This window comes from Wyeomyia smithii, chromosome 1 (genome assembly GCF_029784165.1).
Source record: "Wyeomyia smithii strain HCP4-BCI-WySm-NY-G18 chromosome 1, ASM2978416v1, whole genome shotgun sequence".
NCBI classification, from domain to species: domain Eukaryota; kingdom Metazoa; phylum Arthropoda; class Insecta; order Diptera; family Culicidae; genus Wyeomyia; species Wyeomyia smithii.
Genome location: NC_073694.1, coordinates 7,532,823 through 7,553,314, shown reverse-complemented (window position 1 = coordinate 7,553,314; position 20,492 = coordinate 7,532,823). Strand labels below are relative to the sequence as shown.

The 20,492-nt window shown below is 35.6% G+C and overlaps 1 protein-coding gene across 7 annotated transcripts in view; it reads right to left on the bottom strand.

Moving 5' to 3' along the window:
* LOC129718254 (uncharacterized) overlaps positions 1 to 20,492 on the bottom strand; it is a 405,435-nt gene that overhangs the window by 146,118 nt on the left and 238,825 nt on the right. Inside the window, exon 1 of one of the 7 annotated variants that reach the window (XM_055668844.1) lies at positions 13,676 to 14,489. The exons of the other annotated variants lie outside the window; for them this stretch is intronic. The gene's annotated coding sequence lies outside the window, so the exon portion shown is untranslated. Of the gene's footprint in view, positions 1 to 13,675; positions 14,490 to 20,492 lie in introns of those variants that run through there. 7 annotated transcript variants of the gene reach the window in all.

Below are 20,492 nucleotides of genomic sequence, written 5' to 3'. Positions count from 1 at the left end.
ATTATTAGACTATTTTTGGCCTTTTTTCGTAATTCGGAGCTCAACTCAAAATCTTTTTTTTTAACTTTTCTGGCCTTTTGAAACGTTTTTTCGTTATTTCTGTGGGCGTTTTGAGATCGTCTTCAATATTACCCATTTTTGATTTTTTTATGGAATTATGAGCCATTCTGAATTTGGAATCCTTTATAAACTTTTCTGGCTTTCAAAAGCACTGTTTGGGATTACTTTTGTACTAGTTTTTCTCTGGTTTTTTGAAGATCTTTTTCACAGTTCTAGGTTCAATTTGAAATTCTTCTCTTTTCCCACTCCTTTATCTTTTGGGCGATTATTCATCACTCTGAGTTTAATTTTTCTTTTTTCCACATTAGAAGCATATTCTCGTTAATCTCAGCTCAATCTGAGGTCGCTTTATAGAATTTTTAATTTAGAATAAGTACTCTTTTACCCCCTCCTTGCATTTTTCCAAAATTCTCAGTTCATTTATGGCCTTTTTAAGGTCTTTAGAAGTCTTTCTCAGCAATTCTGAGGTCAATTTGGAATAATTAGCTCTGATTTTTTCGTAATTCTGAGCCAAATTTGGATGTTTTTTACCCTATATTAATTCTGAGTTAAATAAAGGATGCTTTATCCTTTTCTTGGAGGCTTTTCTTCCACCATTCAGAGCTCAATGGCCAGCTTTTGTGGCCTTTTCTGACCTTAGGAAGTTTTTTCGAAATTCTCAGCTTAATTCACGATTATAATGTTGCCTTCTCTGGCCTTTTAAAACTCTTTTACGCAATTCTGAAATATTCTGAAATTATTTTTGCAATCTTTTTTTTTTGTTTCTGATATTCTCAGCTCAGCCTAGCATTTCCGCAATTCCGAACAGATTTTGGGATCCTATTTTTTTCAAAATCGCGTCTTGCGCTTTCTTACCTATTCCGAGCTTAATCTGGGATTTTTTTTCTGGGAGCTAAACGTGATGAACCTGTTTCATTAAAGGCCATCCACATACCACGTGGAGAGCTTTGAGGGGAGGGGGGGGGGGGGGTGTAATTGTCCACGGGCCATACAAAACTTTTGGAATTTATATGAGCAGTTGTCCATGAAGGAAGGGGGGGGGGGTCAAAATCGTTTAAAATCAGTCCACGTGGTATGTGGATGGTTCCTTATCTATTTTGGCAAATTGGCCATTTGGCATCATTGTCAGTTTTTCCCTTTTCGGGACTTTAGAAGTGTTTTTTTATCGTACTGGGCTTATTGCGGATTATTTCGTGACCTTTCAGGCCTTCTTTCGGAATTCCGAGCTCACTTTGATAGTTTTTTTCGTGTTATTTCACAATTTAAAAGTCATTTCGGGATCATTTTTTAAGCGCTCCGCAACTTCAAACTAAATCCAGAATCATTTTAGGCTTTGACTTTTTCTAGCCTCTAGAGGGTTTTTTTATCGTCATTCTGAGGATATTTTGGAATCAGATGCTTTTCTTGCGTTCAGCATTTCCAAAACCATTTTAGGACAGTTTAAAGTTCCGTCCTTCTCTGGAATTTTCGCCATGATTGAACTCAGCCTAACTGGGATTTTTTTCCTTTTCCTTTTTTCGAAATGCTAAGCTTAATTTCCACTTTTTTTCACCTTTTCAAGTCAAATTTTGGGATCAACTTTTTTTTACCATTAGTAATCCTATGCGATATATGAGGAGCGTTTTAATTTGCTTTTTTCTAGCCAGTTTTTTTGCCATCAAAAGTTTTTCATTATTCTGAGCTTCATTTGTAATCATTTTCATTTTCTGGCATTTTCTGGTCTCTATGATTTTTCTCAATTTGGGACAGGTTTTTGCCCTTTTGTTACCGTTGTTTTTCTGGTATTTAGAAGTTTTGTCCAAATGTATCTTAAATCTTCAAACTCCGAGATCTGTTGTTATCCCAAAAACTATTTTGTTTCGAAAAAATGTTAAAAAAAATACAGCAAAAAATATTCTATTTCGATGGTCACCAACCTCGAATTGAATATTCTGTCGTTTTAAATTGGGTCAAAAAACTAGATACTTTTTGACCTTAGAATGGGACAAAACTCCAACAGCCCGAGCTGAGCGGAATTCACGAGGCCGACGCGTCACCACACTCAAATTGACTTCATTAAACTGACAGCTCCTTGATGTCATTAAAAAAAACCTAGAGGTCGGAAACAATGCTTTCATATCGATCATTTATCACCACCGCGGGTTCCCTCCATCCTTATGCTGCTTCTACTTCTGTTGGTGATGATCGACATGCACTGGGGCGCACAAGACAGTCTACTTACTGACGCCGGCCGACCGACCTCGAAACCGGACGGGGACCACCGTCAAATCTCGTCGCCCCCGGTTGACGATCGATATGTCCCGCCGGTGGTGCGGTTTAGTTTTTGGCTTAATTGAAATTAATTGACACGAGGTTTCGGTTTTGTTTTTTTTTTCGCCTCTCGTGTTTTGTTTTAAACTGCGGGCTGTGAGCGCTCAGCATGCCATCGAACGTGATCGAGTTCTTATTGGCCTCCTCGGTGGTGGATATCGGATTCGGTTTTTTTTTTTTTTTCATTCGAAGGGAGCAGATAACATGTTTCGACAATCACGTCGAAAGTGACCCTAACTGATGCTTACAGTTAGAATCACACCGTCAAACTGTCACCAACTGCCCTGGCTAGAATGTCGCTATTAGCTGGGTCACAAATTTCCGGCTTAGTGCAGCAAACCAGTGAGCAGGTTCCAGCAGCAGCAGCAGCAGCAGCAGTCAATTCCACTTAGTTTTAGTGTCGAAGTTGGGCTGCAGAAACACGTTTCCCTAGGGCGGCCCAACGTTCGGGCGGTTGCATCCCAAGATGGAAGAGTAAATCCCAGCGGGAGCTCTTCCCTGGGGAGAGAAAACATTAGTATTACATTAGCACACGGTTTAATGTGGATCGTCGTCGTAGTCGTCGTCGTCGGATGCTGTTAAAATCCGACTTACTTGTTTAGAGGGCCCAGTCGGGTGTCTCTCTGTTACTCTCGCGGGCTTGGCTATGGAAAGCAGAGCCCGATACAACGGCGGCTGCAATAAATTAAATTAACAGCCGATAGCCGCTGTTGAAAAATGCTGTTGATTTCAGTCGTCCTCGTCTCGGGCGTCTGCCCACCACCTGAAGAGCGAACGCAGGAGAGTAGTTCCCACCTGGTGCTGCTGGCTCTGTGCTGTGCTGTGTATGCGTGAATGGACTTATGAAACCTACCCAAATGTTTGGCCTGAACCTTTCGGAGTGGGAGTCCGAGGCGGTGGAGAGATATGATAAACGGCTTACGATCGGATAACAGTTGGAGCTGTTATTGCTGGGGCTGCTGCCGTGTTGCTGCCGTGTAAAATGATCTGCATTTCTCTCTCCCCTCCCTGCTCCCTCCTTCCTCTGCTGCTGCGTGTGCGCACTTTCGGAAGAAACTGAAAGCGCGGTGCAGCAATCTGTTAACTCCACGAGGGGAAAAAATTATCGATCTTGATTACCGAATCAGCATAAAGTTGTCAGGATGATGATGAAGATCATGCTTGCTTTTTTATGGAAATGAGGATTAGAATTTCGGCTGCATTTTCTCTCGCTCGCCCCCGGGGGAATGAAGCCATCTCCTCTGGGGGCCCTTCTCTGACCCCGAGCTGGCATCTTTCTGTTTGTGTTTGCCACTGGCGAGGGGAAGATTCATGAGCTTAAAAAACGCAGTGTAGTGAAATATGTTTTTATGTTATGTTGTGTTTATTTTTTATCACTGGGTTATGGAGAAGCTTCACTTTTTATTCACTGTTTGTTTTTTTTTGCTAAAAGATTTTCATTTTGTTAAATGTTGACATTTTCCTCTGTCATTCCTGGTTGTTTCTACATTTTTATTACTTTGCGTTTGGTTTAAACTAACGTTCTGACGTTTATTTTAATACATTTTTTACGTGTTTTTGGCTTAATCCATTTGCTTTGTTCTTTAAGTTCTTTCAGAGAGAATTATCCCAAATTGAATAAAAAATGGCGAAAAACGATCCTTCAGTTTGGGTTCCAAGTTTAGGGATTTTCTTACAAACAAAATTACGTTACATTGCGTATGCATGATAATTGAAACAAACAAATAAAATTCACAGTGTTTAGAAATCCTTTTCCTGGCTGTGTGAGATGTTTCCAAACATTTATGAGTTATTAAATCCCATACAAATGATAACAATTTAGTTAACACATCTAGTGTTATGAGAAAACAGTTAATGAATTAATAAAAAAAATACAACACGGTAAGCCGGTACAAAATTTGGTTAGATATATAGTAGATATTTGGCAAAATGTAAAAGAGATGAATAAATCACAAAACTCTAAAATGCTGAAACTTTAATATATCACAAATATGAAAAATGTTCAAAACAGACGAAAAGATATAAAAACTTTATCTCCTGAAGATGTCCTTCTACTAGGGACGAAACGTTGAACACATGAATCATGTTCGTTCATATATTAGATATCTAAAAATTCGAAAATTAGTTTAAAACTCATAATAAACCCATACAAAAACTGGATGCAATGTTTCAATAGTCAATATTGTATATTGAATCGTTTATATATGATTCGATTATATATAATTTTAGACTCGATTATATACAGAAGCAAAAAAAAAATTTTTGAATCTCTAATATGACTTGTCTAGAGCTAATATATCGTAAGAGAACATCTACAAAATACGTGACGCTTGATAAAAAGTGAAAAAATTGAAAAAAATTAAATTTTGAAAATTGTACAAAAACATTTCAAAATAAAAAAACACTATAAACATTTAAACAAAATTACCTGAATAAAAATAATTTCAAAAATAAAAAAAAATGAAAAAAAAAAAATTTAAAATAAATTTAATTTTTAAAAATTTGAGAAATTAGATACAAACAAGTACTTTTATAATTTTTTTAAATGATTTTTCTTTACATTTGACTGCAATTACATCAGGAATAACTACAAGAAATGTGTTTTTTTGTACGAAATGTGTTTTCTGACTTAAAATTCGATTATATATAGTAAAAAAATCTGAGACTATATATAATCGAGTCCGACCTGTATAGTAGATATTTGACAAAATGTAAAAGAGCTAAATAAATCACAAAACTCTGAAATGATGAAAATTAACCATTTTCAAAATATGAAAAATGTTTAAAACATGCGAAAAGATATCAAAACTTTATCTCCTGAAGATGTCCTCCTACTAGGAACGAAACGTTGAACACATGAATCATGTCGGTTATACCAATTAGATATCCAAAAATTAAAAAAAAATGCAAGAACTTCTGAAGTGACCTGGTGTAGGTTGTAGGACTTGTTGAGTGTTTCATTCGCTCACACTAAAAATTTTTCAAACACCCCCACAATCTAAAGTTATGGTCAAAATACGGTTTTTTGGACCTCAGTGCATACAACTTTTTTTAACTCAGTCATTTCTGGACCGATTTTCAATATTTTAGCAGTTTTGGAAAAGGGATAAACATATTTTTTTAAATATTTACAGATTTGTACCAATATCACCAAAACATGTTGAGTTATTTGAGTTTAAATCTAAATTTTTAGACTTCTTCACTCAATTTTTCAACTCCGTTCTAAATTGCTGTAGCACAGTGTAGTGATCTATACGAAATTAGGGTGCAATGTTTCAATAATCAATAATACCAAAATCGAAAATATGTTAAAAAATCCAGCTTGAAAGGTCAAAATGTGAGGAATGTTCTAAGTATGTGATGAAAAACAGATGCCAGAACTCAAGGCAAATATATCATGAATAATGAAAATGTCAAAAACCGTGTTAAACGTATCTAAAATTGGAAAATTTCGTAAAAACATTAATTTAGAGATACCTCTAATACTTTTAAAATTGTCGAAATAAATAAAAAAAAATCCAAGCGGTATCAGAATATTGCCGGAGACTTTAAAAAAAGACATTCGACAAGTCCACTAAAGATGATAAGAGCTCGATGTTAAACCAAAATACAATGTGAACTGAAAATTGGAAAAAAAAGTTCAATTTATTTCAAGCAGCGCTTGGATGAAAAGGAAGAAAAGGATTTTTCATAAAACAAACAACTTTTTCGAGCAATATTTATTTCCACAGCTGATTAGAAGTGGAAAAAAATCAAATTTCAAAGACTGCCTAAATTTCAAAACATAAAAAATGTTGAAAATTTGTCAAAAATGTAAACGATGTCAAAAGAATTCTAAGTGGAGCCGAAAATACGAATGATTTTGGAACACACTTAGAGAAAAAAATCCCCGAATTTTCTACATTTACATCATAACTTGATCTCCTGAAGATGTCTTCTTACTAGGCACAAAACGTTGAACATATGAATAATTCTGAAATTAATAAAAATAACTCCTACAAAATTAAAATTTCTAAATAGTCGAAAATATCAAAAACGAAAAACTGTTAAAAATATATAATGTTCAAAATGTTTGAAGTATCTAATCAGTATTTAAATACCAGAAGAGTTAAGATTAGCACAAATATCGTGAACAATGAAAATACTTATTTATACTTTTAAAATTGTCGAAATAAAAATAACTTAAAACAGTATGAAAAAAATCTACAAAACTGTTTTATAGAAACGTCATGAAAAAGGTTTTGAAAAGTTCATAATAATGTTCTTAATATGTTAGGAAAAGATACAAACAACAATTATGTTTCAAAAACGTTCCGACCATGTTTAAAAAACGTCACAATCATATTTCAAAAACATTATATATATACCTACAGCGATCACCCGATTATATTACCCCCTTGATTATGTTTGGGGTGATAAAATAGGAAAGGTGATAAAAATGATGATCCTTATAGACGTGGAAACTACTGTACTGATCGGCGTGAAAATTTGTATGCAGAGGAATTATGTCAAATAGCTTGTTAATTTTAATAGATAAAACTAAGCAATTTTTAGCAAAAACATGCATTTTGGGATGGCTGATAACTCTGTAGAATGTTTAAAAACTCGGAAAAATGCGGGAAAAAGTTAGAACGAAATTTGGGATTTTGGGATTTTTTTAAATGAAATGTCATATGATGATAGAATCGGGTGAAAAAAGTGATAAAATTGGGGGCAGATAAAATCGGAGGCAGACATAATCGGGGCGAAACCGTCACAAAAAAATGTTTCAAGCATGTTTCAAAAATGTTAAAAGTGTTTTATAAATGTCACACAGCTGTTTTAAAAACGTCACAAAAATGTTGAAACTTTACAATAATGTACCTAAAACGTCAAAAAAGATGAAAGATATGTTTCGAAAATGTTACAAAAATGACTCCAAATGTCATGAAAATGTTTGGAAAAATCATCAAAACATGTTTCAAAATGTCACAAAAAAGTGTAAAAATGGTCACAATCATGTTCCATGGCGTACCAGGTTGTTCTAAAAGCATCATAAACATGTTTCAACGTCAGTCATGTTTTAAAAACGTCACAATCATGTTTCGAAAACATCACTGGCATGGTTCAAAAGCATCACAAATATGTTTCAAAAACGTCACTATAATGTTTCAATTACGTCACAAAAAATGTTTCAAAAACGTCAAAAAATGTTTCGAAAATGTCAGAAATGTGTTTCAAAAATGTTTACGTAAGGTCACGAAAATGTTTTAAAAGAACGCGTAGGCAAAAATCGCCAAATCATGTTTCAAAATGTCACAAACATGTATATAAGTGTCACAAACCAGTATCAAAACCGTCACAAGGTTGTTACAAACCATTACAAACAGGATTCAACAACGACACATGCATATTTTAGAAATGTAATAAAAATGTTTCAAAAGCACAATAATGTACCAAAAACATAAAAAATATTTTAAAAATCTCAAATGTTTCAAAATGTCACAAATATGTTTTGAAAACGTCACAATCATGTTTGGAAAAACTTTTCAACAACGCCACATAAATATTTGAAAAAAAGGTTTCGGAAATGTCAGAAATGTGTTTCGAAAATGTTACAAAACTGACTCAAAATGTCTCGAAAATGTTTGAGAAAATCATCAAAACATGTTTCAAAATGTCACAAACAATTGTAAAATGGTCACAATTATGTTCCAAAGGCGTTACAAGCTTGTTTTAAAAGCATCACAAACATGTTTCAACAACGTCACTATCATGTTTCGAAAACATCACTGGCATGGTTCAAAAGCGTCACAAATATGTTTCAAAACCGTCACTATGTTTCAGTTACGTCACAAAAAAATGTTTCAACAACGTCACATCAACGTTTAAAAACGTCAAAAAATGTTTCAAAAATGTCAGTAACGTGTTTCAAAAATGTTTCAAAAAGGTCACAAAAACGTTTTAAAATACCGTGCAGGCAAAAATCGCCAAAACATGTTTCAAAATGTCACAAACATGTATATAAGTGTCACAAACTAGTATCAAAACCGTCACAAGGTTGTTCCAAACCATTGCAAACAGGTTTCAACAACGTCACATGCATGTTGCAAATATGACACAAACATGTTTCAAAAACGACACAATAGTGTTTGAATAACGTTACAAATGTTACAAAAACTTCATAAAACTGTTTTAGAAATGTAATAAAAATGTTCCAAAGTTTCACAGTAATGTACCTAAAACGTCAAAAAATATAAAAAATCCCAAAAAATTTCATAAATGTTTTGAAAACGTCACAATTATGTTTGAAAAAAACTTTTCAACAACGCCACGTAAATGTTTAAAGAAAATGTCCGAAACATGTTTCAGAAATGTCACAAAAATGTTTCCAAAGGTCACGGAAATGTTTTAAAAAACCATCAAAACATGTTTCAAAATCTCACAAACTATAAAAATGGTCACAATCATGTTCCAAAAACGTTACAAGCCTGTTCCAAAAGCATCATAAACATGTTTCAACAACGTCACAATCATGTTTCAAAAACGTCACTGGCATGGTTCAAAAGCGTCACAAATATGTTTCAAAACCGTCACTATGTTTCAATTACGTCACAAAAAAATGTTTCAACAACGTCACATCAACGTTTCAAAAACGTCAAAAAATGTTTCAGAAATGTCAGTAACGTGTTTCAAAAATGTTTCAGAAAGGTCATAAAAACGTTGTTAAATAACGTGCAGGCAAAAAGCGCCAAAACATGTTTCAAAATGTCACAAACATGTATATAAGTGTCCCAAACTAGTATCAAAACCGTCACAAGGTTGTTCCAAACCATTGCAAACAGGTTTCAACAACGTCACATGCATGTTGCAAATATGACACAAACATGTTTCAAAAACGACACAATAGTGTTTGAATAACGTTACAAATGTTACAAAAACTTCATAAAACTGTTTTAGAAATGTAATAAAATTGTTTCAAAAGTTTCACAGTAATGTACCTAAAACGTCAAAAAATATAAAAAATCCCAAAAAATGTCATAAATGTTTTGAAAACGTCACAATTATGTTTGAAAAAAACTTTTCAACAACGCCACATAAATGTTTAAAGAAAATGTCCGAAACATGTTTCAGAAATGTCACAAAAATGTTTCCAAAGGTCACGAAAATGTTTGAAAAAATCATCAAAACATGTTTCAAAATGTCACAAAAGAGTATAAAAATGGTCACAATCATGTTCCAAAAGCGTTACAAGCCTGTTCCAAAAGCATCATGAACATGTTTCAACAACGTCACAATCATGTTTCAAAAACGTCACAATCATGTTTCGAAAACATCACTGGCATGGTTCAAAAGCATCACAAATATGTTTCGAAAACGTCACTATAATGTTTCAAATACGTCACAGAAAATGTTTCAACGTCACAACGTTTTAAAAACGTCAAAAAATGTTTCAAAAATGTCAGAAATGTGTTTCAAAAATGTTTCCAAAATGTCACGAAAATGTTTTAAAATAACGTGCAGGCAAGAATCGCCAAAACATGTTTCAAAATGTCACAAACATGTATATAAGTGTCACAAACTAATATCAAAACCGTCACAAGGCTGTTCTAAACCATTACAAACAGGTTTCAACAACGCCACATGCATGCATGTGCAAATATGTCACATACATGTTTCAAAGACGACACAATAGTGTTTGAATAACGTTGCAAATGTTACAAAAACGTCATAAAACTGTTTAAGACATGTAATAAAAATGTTACAAAAGCTTCACAGTAATGTACCAACAACATAAAATAAATTTAAAAAAATCTCAAATGTTTCAAAATGTCACAAGTATGTTTTGAAAACGTCACAATCATGTTTAGAAACAAATTTCAACAACGCTACATAAATGTTTGAAAACAATGTTTCGAAAATGTCAGAGATGTTTCAAAAATGTTACAAAAATGACTCCAAATGTCACGAAAATGTTTGGAAAAATCATCAAAACATCTTTCAAAATGTCACAAAAAAGTGTAAAAATGGTCACAATCATGTTCCAAAGGCGTTACAAGCTTGTCCCAAAAGCATCATAAACATGTTTCAAAAACGTCACAATCATGTTTCGAAAACATCACTGGCATGGTTCAAAAGCATCACAAATATGTTTCGAAAACGTCACTATAATGTTTCATTTACGTCACAAAAAATGTTTCAACAACGTCACATCAATGTTTTAAAAATGTCAAAACATGTTTCAAAAATGTCAGAAATGTGTTTCAAAAATGTTTCCAAAAGGTCACGTAAATGTTTTAAAATAACGTGCAGGCAAGAATCGCCAAAACGTGTTTCAAAATGTCACAAACAGGTATATAAAGGTCACAAACCCGTATCAAAAACGTCACAAGGTTGTTTCAAACCATTACAAACAGGATTTAACAACGACACATGACAATAGTGTTTGAATAACGTTACAAATGTTGAAAAAACGTCATAAAACTGTTTTGGATATGGAATAAAAATTGTTCAAAAGTTTCACAATATATTTCAAGAATGTCACAAATATGTTTTGAAAACGTCACAATCATGTTCCAAAAAAAATTAACAACAAAAAAAAATATGTTTTGAAAAAATTGAAAATACACTAAGGTCGCTTTTTACGCGGTTTTCTTGAATTTACGTGGTTTTTTTACGCGGCACGTATCCGGGCGTGAACGCGACTTTGGAGTATGTTTTAAAAATGTTTTCAAAGGTCACTAAAATGTTTGAAAAAATCGTCATAAACATGTTTCAAAATGTCACAAGAAGCATAAAAATGGTCACATTCATGTTTCAAAGGCGTTACAAGCTTGTTCCAAAATAAACATGTTTCAACAAAGTCACAATTATGTTTCAAAAACGTACAATCATGTTTCGAAAATATCACTGGCACGGTTCAAAAGCGTCACAAATATGTTTCAAAAACGTCACAAAAACATTGAGTCAAAAACGTCTCAAAAAGTGTCACTAAAATGTTTTAAAAACTCCACAATGATGTTTCAAATTTGTAATGCCCTGAATATACAATAATGAATAATTGTCTGCATTAACATCTAAACTGGAGCTCCTGTAGATATCCTGCCCACTAACGATGAAATGTTGAATATATGAATAATATTCGTGAATGCAATGAATTCAGGAATTGAACAGAAATTACATTGACAAAATGCCTGTAAAAATGTCAAAAGTGTTAGGATTGGTAGAAGAGCTAAAAGCTTTAAAAAGATGAGAAAAATGGCGAAAATGACTTCAAATAATTGTTGAGACGTATCAAATGTAGAAGTATTCGTTTTTTTTCTGTGAAATTTATTCATTTAGTTTATTCAAAAACCGCTCCAAAAAACTCTCGAAATTATCAACATATTTCGAAAACAAATATTATAAAAAGGTTATCGAACAATTATCGTAAGGTTTAATGAAAGATATTCGACTAGTCTACTAAAGATGATAAGGATTCAATTAACAACTAAAATATGAACCGAAAATGAAAAAATAGGAAAGGTATTTGTTTAAATTCTGTAAGCAGCGTTCCATAGTTTTATTTTTTTTATTCAATCAAAGGAAGGCAAAACATTTTACTCAAAAACGTGTAAGTTTGTTAAGAAATGTTTTTAGGTATTAAGTAAGTCAAAGCTAAAAGGAAAAATTTTGTCTAAAAAAACAATTCAAATATCACAAATATATCACATAAAACTAATGTGAAATAAAGGCATTTGAAAATCTTCACAGCGTCTCTAAAGCAATACAGAAATTTTGCGATACTCAAAAATATTTCCGCTATGTTGAAGATGTCAAAACATCGAAACGCTTTTTAGGCAACAATTAGATGTAAAACCAAAATCCGACTTGTGAATATGGGTTATGGGATTATATTGTCTATGTTTATATGAAAGCATTATCTCCTCAGGATGTTTTTTTTTTTGTTCACACAACATTTATTTGACACGGCACATACCTCAGGATGTACCTAGGGATGAAACGTCGGATGGAACAAATTTGCGAATTACTTAAGGTATAAATGCAATAAAACGCTTTCGAAGGCCGGGAACAGGAAAAATTTATAATCTCAAACCGGGCTCCGAATGCCAATAAAAACACTTCAATAAGAGACTAAAAATTGAACTCAAAAAGGTTTTTGAACGCCATAAACGGCCAAATAAAAATAGCTTCCAAATTGGGCTCAAAATTACGGAAAAACGTTTCTAGAGGCCCGAGAAACCAAAGAAGAAAATAATCCCAAATTATAAATTAAACTTGAGCCCGGAATTGTGACAAAAAAGTGCTACGTAAGTCATTAATGGAAGCAAAAATTATTCCAAAATGAGCTTAGGATGACAAAAGCATGCTTCTACTGGCCCAGGCAAATGATCTCAAATTGAGCGAGTATTCTCGTGACTGTAAAAAACTGGAAATGTTAAAAAGTTAAAATTACACATAGAAGAAATCTCAAATTTCACCGGAAAACCCCAACTAAAATCTTCCTCAGAAACTTTAAAAACTGTCTACTAATTAAAAGATTACTCCAAAACGGTACCACAATTTTGTAAGTTTGAAGGTATATTGATGATGTTATGAAAAAAGTGGAAAAAATTTTAACGAAAGACCAAAATGACTAGATAAATGTCACAAATAACAAAAAATGCCAAAATGGTCAAGTGTCAAAACTAGTAAAAATATCATTAAAAAATCTCAGATTCGAAGTCGTCAAAAGTTGTAATTTTTTATTCCCACCGGAACCAGGTCCGAACATGTTACTCAACAAAGAGCCGAAACGTCGGTAAATTTTGAACAGCTTGAATGTTAACCTTTCGTGCATCAACAGGTCACATTTTAAAAGTCAATACCTATTTTTGGTTGCGGATGAAAATTTATATGACATGTATAATTAACATGTTATACAATAAAAAAAACTATACTTTGACTGGACACGAGAACTGCAAGCAAGAAAAAAAGCACAATAAGGAAACGGAATAGCACTTCAAATAAACCGTTAAGCCGAAACGCAAATATGCAAATGCGAACAGCACGAAAGCAGTCCGAGAATGAATCACCTCCCCACAGGGGAGAGCGACAGCACCCGTAATCTGACACCACCCTATAAGCGTCTAACTAACTCTCCTTCTACAAATAGAAACCCACCCTGACGGAAACCATTGAATTTTGCAAATCGATCGATAAGATCACAACAACCGTTTATGTCTCAATTAGAAGCCGACCCAGACACTCAGAAGGGGATCGGTCTCCGGGGTTCATTGCGTGCCGTGGATTACTGGTTTCGGGTGCAGATCCGGTCGTAACTCACCTGTCAATTGTGAAACAGTGAAACTGGTGACACCGGCTTTGCGAACGTTATTCCGGTCTGAATGCACACACAATTCAGTAGCCTCCGCCCCGTTCCGTACGCGTTCTTCCGTCCTTGAGTTGGAACAAAACTATTCAAACGGTGGTCGCGGTTCACAACTTAATTTTTGGTTCTACACAACATCAACTCTCGTATTCGACCAAATCTAATTGACCTCCAGCACGAATTATCGCACACACAACACCGCGCAAACGCAACGTCACACTTGCTGCTTCCTACCCCGGTGGGGCACACACGAAGAGCTGAGGCAAACCCGTCCGGGTCTAATCCAATTAGTACTCGACAGAAAAAACTGCCCCACACACGGCATCAGGAAGACAGACATGAAAAGAGCATTTCCAACTTTGTACGATAAATCAAAACCTCGGGCTGGACTTTTGGTGGCGTTTCATCACCAGCCACAGCTCTAAATTGCCTCTAAACAAACTGTCGCGTCTTGGCTTAATTTATTCACTTGACACTTTTTTTTTCTCTCTGCATGATTCTTGACGTAGGGCCAGGCAGCGCACAATCAAATCAACACTTCAAAACAACAATCCAAACAATGACGCCTTTCTGATGGCGACACTTTCTGATGTAAACGCAGCTTGTTAAGTGCGATCCCTTCTCGACCCCGTTCCCGAAAAATTGTCCATCAACAACATTGAAAACACAGTCCGGCAAGAAGAACTAACATTAGAGAGATATGTACGCACTAACCGCAGCAAGTCGCGAGGTAAAAAGCACACACGAAGCACCGACCGCAACAACGACGCAACTGAGCAAACGTTGAGTCGGGTTCTGCTGGAGAACCCCTCGAGTGCGCGCGCGATCGCAGTGGGCCTGGGCTTAGCTGGGCACTGGCTGCTGCCCCGCGCCGATGGGTGGTGGTGAGACACGTGAGCGAGAGTGAGAGCCCGTTCAGCAGTGGAGTAGGGTAATGGAGCTAGCTTTGAACTATATTTCAGTGCATTTTTTAGAATTAATTTTAAACCAAATTTGTACCATTTTTTTTTTGAGTAGAACTGTCCTGTTGAGTACTTGAGTATTCTGAAGAAAAATCCAATATTCAAGCTGGTAATTTTTTTTTCAACGTCACATGATACTGGTCTATGTGATCGAATAGGCGATGACAAAAAACGATTGAATTGGAAAAGAGCCAAACAAGTTGGGCGATATTATATCAAAGAGTATAACAGTATGATGTTTCGTTTCCTGGAACCGAGAACATTATGAGCATTATGTGAAAACGAAAAAAAGAGTCTGAAAATTGGACCGCTGAAATATAACATGCGAAAGGAGAAAATAGATTAAGAATACTTTTCATCATGCTGTCATAGTTTTTGGCGACATTTTTTGAATTTTTTTTACCATGAAAACGCTTGTGGATCTGTTCCTCAAATTATATTTTCCTTGAATCGCTGGCAATATTTTGTAGAATATCAAAGGAAGAATTTTACTAGAAATTCGTACTCAGGAATCAGAGATCGAAAATCCTAAATTGAAATTCCTACTTATAATTAAAAATCCACAAAGTTGAACTCCAAAATTTGTAAAAAGAAATTGAGTTTGAAACTGTCCATCATAGAATAAAACCTAGTATATGAAGTATGGTCTGTAATTTGGATGAAATAACACAGTTGTTACGGTAAATTGAAACTGCAAAGATACACTTTACACTTTCACGGCGACAGACCGATTATCGATCCAATGCCGAATCCAGAATAAGTCGTCATCCGTTCCGTATTTATATCTGGATTGTACTGCGCGTTCCGTAATTGCACCGCGTTTCGTAATTCAGCCGCCCGCTCCGGGTCAGACGCTATTGTATGCCGCCCCTAACATGAGGATGAATTGCGAAGTAATGCGTGAATAATTACGAGTAAAAAGTTTTGAGTAACAGTCTCTAGTATCAGAGCAGGAAGATATTTTTTCCCAACGTCACACGACAGAGGATCATGTGATGGACTGTGTGGCCACGTAAAACAAATATCTAGTGGCAAAAAAAGGCAATTTGGAGTCACTAATTACTTGAAAATTCGTTCGTTTTAATGTCTAGACTGATCCTTGTCTAATGATCTGTAGCTACTTTCTGAGCGTTTCTCGAAAACAAAAAAAAAACAGCCTCAAAATCATCCCACTAGGAGACTAAAATTACGAGAATTCAAGATATAGTTTTTTTCGAATGTTTCATCATCCTACTGATAATTTTCCTAAATTTTCTTTGCAGCTTTTTATAGCTATTTAACTTTTTTACTTTTTTTCATTAGAACCTGTTTGAGCTTTTGAGCTTCGGTCGAATTTTTTCGATTTTTTTCAAAAGCCTATTAGAGTTCTTACAGACTTTTTCAAGCTTCAAAGTTTTCTTAAGCTTTTAATTTTTTTTTCGGCTTTTTAGTCATAGGTTATAAAATCATCCCGAGTTTTGTTAAGCTTTGACGAGCTCTTGAAAACCTTTTTTGAGAGTTTCTGAGTTCTCTTTAACCCGATAGTGCCCAAATTAGTTTTTAGACGGACATCGAAAAAATCACTATGAAGCTTTATAAACATGTTTAAGTTCTTAATGAAACTCTTAAGAGGTTCAACTAAAGACCGTCTAAAGGCGGCACTGGGCATCCAGTTTGCATTGTAAGGACACCACACTACACAATTAGTTTCCAGAACTGATCGTACCAGAGAGTAAAATATCGAACGAAGACATAGTGGATCACGAAATTCCGATGCTATCTTGTAGATGAATCCAAGTTGCCGATTTGCCTTCAATATAATTTCATTATAGTGCTTTCTTAGGCTTATTTCTTTTTGGCTATTCATGGGTTTTCAGGGCTAGCTCGACCATTGGAACTTTTTTGAGTCCTTCAAAACTTTTAAATGCCTTGAGCCTTCTAGAACTTGCTCTTTTTTGAAGCTTTAGAGCCATTTAAAGCTTTTGGAATTTCGAGTTTTTTGACTATCAAGCTTTTTGGTTTTTCAAACTTTATGGCTTCCCGAAGATCTAGATTTTTTAGAGTTTTGAAAATCTTCGAGACTTTCTATTTCTAGAACTTTTTCCAGCACCTCAGAGCTTTGAATCTTTTCTGAACATTTTTGAGATCTCTGATCGAATTCGAATTCGTTTGAGATTTCAAACTTTCATTCTTTTTTAAGCATTTCAAAGCAGGGTGGGGAAATGTACTGGTACGCTACAGTATTCACACGACAGTAGCAAGATTTTTGTAATTACCACTGTGGAATGAAACACTACGCGACAGTAGCCGCTACCGAAGTTTCATACGATCTGCTTCATCTCTTGCATTTTGTCACGAATTCAATATGAACAACAATTCTCTCGCTCACTTCTCTTTATATTGTTGTCATTGTATAGACAATCTCTGACTCGTGTGTTGTTGGCTGTAGCTGTCTGTGCTATTTATTGCATTTATTACGAATTGAAGTGGAATCAATTTACTTACCATCGATTTTTATTTGGGTCCGAGGACGTTAATTGAATTTGCAAGATTCATGCTTTTATTGTCCTGCCTTTGCTTAAATATGCTACATTTGGATGAGACTTTCGCTACAGCGAACTATTTTCGTAAGAAAAAGTTTAGATGCTGGAATTTAAATATTCTGGTGGTGGTTTTCGGCAGTACATATATAGAAATTATTTATTTTTCATCTTATTATTGTACTAAACTGTCGCATGATTGCTAATTATTGTCATTCGCACTATGCGATAGTCGAGATATCGAAGCGGCCGGAGATCGGCACAAGAAAGAAACGTTAACCATCCGTGTTGGCTTCTAGTCACACGATTGTCTCAAATAGAGAAGCGTACAGTTGAACGCTGCTGTCGCAGTCTGCAAGAGAGGCAACAGTAATTTTCGATACGGTGTCATGTAAAAATGTCAAATGTGTGTGTTTCAAAGTCATTTGAATTAGTTTTTTTTTTTGGTTTTTCAGAGATTTTCAGCACCAATTTGAGCGTTGTAACCAAAAGTTAGATTACCAGGAGTTGCACACTGAAAATGAGCGTTTGAGCGTTGGATCTTTTAAAGGCTCTCAAGACTTTTATGAGCTCTATGGATTTGGGAACATTTCATAGCATAGCATAGCATAGCATAGCATAGCATATTTGATCGCCCGTGTGTTGCCCGCGATTGACCAGAATCAGCTGAAATTGCACAAAGAACCGTCAAAATGGTGCTTAGGAGTAGCAAGCCATTTTCAGTGTACAATTCCTGGTGATCTTTCTTTTCACTGATCAATAACGTAGCTGGCCACGCCCAATGCAGATCAATCGAGGAAGGGATATCGGGAATGTTAGTTTAACACTTGTTGCTACTAGAGACCGAGGAATCCTCTGCATCATCCACAAGTATCAAAGGAAGGAATTAGTGTTAATGGAAAGGAATTGATCTGGATCCATCGAGGTTGATGGTGCGATCTTTCCTACACAAATTCGCGCACGATATGGTTACTTCTCGGTCTCTGGGCAACCGGCCACCAGGAGACGATATAAATAGAACCACGCCACGATCGCTGCATCGGCATACAGGAGAATTGAAGTTTCTAGTTATCTTCGGCAACCTACCAATCTTTAACAGTTTGTAAACTATGGATTTGGGAACATTTCTGCTAAAAACAAGAAATTCGCACACCTTTCAATTCACAAACAAAGGTTTGATCTTTATTGGTGACTTACTCGTTTCATGGGATCCAAATCAATCAAAAGTGGTTTTTTTTATTTGATTGATAACTTTCAGAATATATCAACTATAAATAATCCTTTCTGTCACATAAAATTGGTGAATCGTTTCCATACTCTAAAAGTTAATCATCCCCGTTGAAACCTAAGAAAACGCGCTCTGTTTGATGTAGAGCTGTTCAAATCTACAATATAATCTATCTGGAAATACTATGACTATACTTCTCTTATTTGTTTTCAAGGTTCCCAAGCACTACTAATTAGAAATGCAAAAACGAAGAACTTTATTTTCCAAAGCTAATATCTGTAGCCTGACGTTGGAAACTATAAATTTGTTATCAGAATCAGAGGGAGTCCGAAATTCATTATCCTTTTCAATCAAAAACCTGAAATTTGAACTCCAAAGATCAAATTTGTGGATCTCAAACTTATGGTTTAAATTCCAAAATTTAAACAAAAGAAATTTCAAATCCACGGTCGAAGGAAATTAGTGTTTTAATTTTGCATATCGAGCACGAAATCTTAAAATGTTGATTTGAAATCCGAGATTAAAATTTTATCATGGGAAACTTAAAATGTGCAATCTCGAATCTTGAAATCCGTATTTTCGCTTTCATTTGACATCACGAATTTATGACACAGAGCCCAATGATGCAAAATAAGGAACTCCGAAGTTAAAAATTCAGCGACTGATATCGGAAACATAATAACTGCAGTCCTAAAAATTCCCTATGTCGCGCCATGAAAAAGTTCCTTCAAACACGAAAGCAAAAATTATAAAATCCAGAACTCGAAATTGAAAATTCGAGAAACAAAATCTAAATCTAAATTTCAAAATCAGTAACTAAAATCAAATTTCTCATGGAGATAACAGATATCAATTTTCAACTGGTTCAAAGTACACTACTTTACCCTATGCCGGGCTTTTTATTATGCTGCGCGACTGCACAACGAACAAACTGCGTGCGCTGAATGCCGGAGCATTCCGAAAAACAACGGACGGGGAGAAAAAAAATGTAAAAGAGAGGGAACTCACGTTTATATGCGTTCCTGACGACGCACCGTAAACATAAACAACAAATTCCGGTGTGGTTTAGATAGAAGTAATTATTTTGGGGGAGAAGAGCACAGAAAGTGCACTGCTTTCGGTTCTCACGAGTAGCAACAAAATAACAAAGCATGCTGAATGAAAGCAGCGAGCGATAGGGAAAGAGACGAAATTTAACCCTTTTCTTCACAGCCTTCGGTAGATCGTCACACATGGCTGGCTGGCAGACTGCTGCCGCTGAGTGCGTTCCGGACGAAAGCGTGCCCTCGGTTGACTGAGTTCACGGTGAGTACCAGCAAACCCACTGAAAAAGACTATAGCTGCTGTGCTGCTGCGAGAGCGGTGCGCAATCCGAGACGACTTGGTGTCTCGGCCGCCGGATGCGATGCGATCGGTTGTCGGAAAATCGCCCCTCGAATGTTCGCAGGAGAGACATTCCAAAAAATCCAGCGGGATGGACGCGCACGCATTCACGGTGACAGGTACTTATCAGGTTACAACGGAATGACACTCGGAACGCGTAACCATGGTAATTTTGAAACGCTGTCATTGTGCGCGCCTGCTATGATTATAGACCTTAAGAAGAGTTTGTGATGCTGCGAAGCAGCGACAATGCGGTAGCAAGCAAGGAAGTACCTCCATGCTGAAGGCTAAATCAGAAATGCAGACTCGCGTTCGCAATTGTATGCTAAAAAGTGACCACGTTCATGACATCCTGCATGTTGACCTGCTGCTGTTGCTGATCCCTCGAAGATGTTTTGTTCCGGTGAACTTACCTGAAAACAAAAAGGAGGAAACATTTTAGTATTCACATTTTACGTTTACGTTTAGCGATGAACAATGTAAAAGTAAAACTGTTCGGCAAAACTCGCAATTCATATGTTCTGCAGCGTAAGAAAAACAAAACGCAGAACATGACAATTACCAGCTCTGCTAATAAAACATCTTCGTCGAAAAACTGAGGAAGCCACCAGCGTACGATCTAATGAGTGCATGACACGGTCGACATTAACAATGCCGCAGAGGTTGAAGTCTCCTATAGA